Here is a 2,429-nt window from a genome sequence, read left to right as displayed (position 1 = left end):
AAAAAAAAAAAAAAAAAAAAAGATAGGTTTGGGGATGGAGAGGTAGCTCAGTGGTTAAGAGCACTGGCTGCTTTTTCAGTGAACCCAAGTTCAATTCCCAGTAGCCACAAGGAAGATCACACTTGGCTGTGACCCAGGTCTAGGGGAACCATCTGTCTTCTGGCCTTTGTAGGCACTGCATGCATGTAGCACACAGACTTTCAAGCAAACACTAATACAAATAAAATAAAAATAAATTTTGAAAAAAGTGGCTAGGTAATTGATGAAGTGGTTTTTAAATTTATTATATTTTAATTAAGTAAGTAGCAAAACATGGCTACGGAGTCCTATATTGACCTCAACATAGTCTTAGATTATAAGAAACTTAGGAGAGCATAGATGTAGTTCCCAGAATGCTTGCCTAATGTGCATGAGGTTCTGAGTTTCATGTCATCCCTGCAAAAAGGAGAAACAGGCAGAGACACAGGGAGACAGACCCTGACTACAGATAATAATAACCAGTGCCATACATGAGCTTACACTGAATTATGGGTCAGAGGTGGGGAGAAATGAGAAAAGGGATTTGGAGGCCTATAAAGAAGGAGAAAATCATACTGATAGATAACACTATTACATTGAAATTAATTTTCCTTAAGGTGTAATTTACTTGGTTCTATAGGAAGTTCCAGGGTACGTCTATCCTAACAGAGAGGTTATAGAGGTGGGAACTGGTACCATTGTGTCCACAGTCAGGAAGCAGAGAACAAGGAAGGCCGGTGCTCAGCTTGCTGTCTGCTTTGTACTTAGTCTGGGACCCCAGTCTGTAGCATGGTGGTGTGGGAGGTCCTTCTGTCTGTGTGTTGCTTTTCTCAGTTAATGAATAAAGAAACTGCCTTGGCCTGTTGATAGAGCAGAACTTAGGTAGGCGGGGAAGATGGAACTGAATGCTGGGACAAATATGGGCAGAGTCAGAGAGAGAAGGTATGGAGCCGCCAGAGTCAGACATGACAAATCTTTGCCAGTAAGCCACTGCCACGTGGCAATACACAGATTAATAGAAATAGATTAAATTAAGACATAAGAGTTAGCCAATAAGAAGCTAGAGCTAATGGGCCAAGCAGTGTTTTAATTAATAGAGTTTCTATGTGATTATTTTGATTCTGGGCAGCCGGGATGAACAAGCGGGCCCTCATCCAACAGGATGGTGTCAGCTACAGGTAACGAGGGTCTTCCTACCTAACTTAATCTAATGTGGAAACTCCCTCAAGATGTGTCTACAAGTCTGTTCCTGGCAAGGCAGGGGAGGGGGTCCCTGCAAGTTCACAGTAGGCGGTAGGCAGGGAAAGGCACCTGGAGAGGCAAGAAGGGGAAGTGTTCAGCCCAACTTAATTGGTGCTGGGTCAAACTTCTAGAGAGTCTAGCAACAGGCAACTGCATGTTGCCAGCATATTTAAACACAGAACACTTTGGAAAAGTTTCCAGAGAACAATCCTTACAATTCCAGGTGCACAATAAAGCTTAAGGTTTGACTGTGTAGAAACTCCTTTACAAAGTGTATATGACCATGAAGATGGGTTCTATAGCTTGGCCTAGGATCTGGTGTGGTCTCTAACAAAGATAATAGAAATCAGCAGGCTATGAGTACATGTGACATCTCCCCTAAGAATGGGCTCTATTAACTAGAGCTAAAGATAAAAGCCTAGGGCTAGAGGTCTGGGATAAACATTCTGGGGGACTTGGGTGAGGTCTGGCTCTACAAATAGCAAAGGTCACTAGGTCAATAACAGTATCTATCTACTTTCTTTCTTTCTTTCTTTTTTTTTTTGTTTTTTGTTTTTCTGAGACAGAGTTTCTTTGTGGCTTTGGAGCCTGTCCTGGAACTAGCTCTGTAGACCAGGCTAGTCTCGAACTCACAGAGATCCGCCTGCCTCTGCCTCCTGAGTGCTGGGATTAAAGGCGTGTGCCACCACTACCCAGCTCTACTCTGTTTTCTGGGTTGAAGACAGGTATTTATTTCCTCCATTATGGAGACACCCCTGCATTGGTAACATTCCTGGTCTCTTCGATGTTTATCGGCTAGCAGGAGGGCCTCTGGCCCTATGCATGTTCCCATGGTGAGTCTACATTCTATAAAGTTGACAGTCAAGACTAGCCATCATAATCGATAAGCCCACTGAAAGAGCAAAGTGGTGTGAATGTTTTCTTCTGCAGGCTCAAAAATTTTCAGAATAAAAGATGAGAAGCAAAAGTGAAAACCGAGGAAGGCAGGCATCCACCGAAGAGTAGCAGTGGCCATGCAAAGGTGACCTCTGCTCCTGGCTTCTAAACTCTGTTCCCAAACTGTGTGAGGAATCCAGATTTCTAGATTCTTTTTTTTTTTTTTTTGGTGGGGGGTTGTTTGTTTGTTTGAGGGTTTTTTTCTTCTTTTTCTTTCTTTTTTTTTTTTTTTT

Source organism: Alexandromys fortis, unplaced genomic scaffold (genome assembly GCF_014885135.2).
Source record: "Alexandromys fortis isolate MF-2015 unplaced genomic scaffold, M_Fortis_MF-2015_v1.1 scaffold_58, whole genome shotgun sequence".
In the NCBI taxonomy this organism is placed as follows: Eukaryota; Metazoa; Chordata; class Mammalia; order Rodentia; family Cricetidae; genus Alexandromys; species Alexandromys fortis.
The sequence above is the reverse complement of the archived record's forward strand: the minus strand, read 5'-3'. Positions refer to the sequence as shown.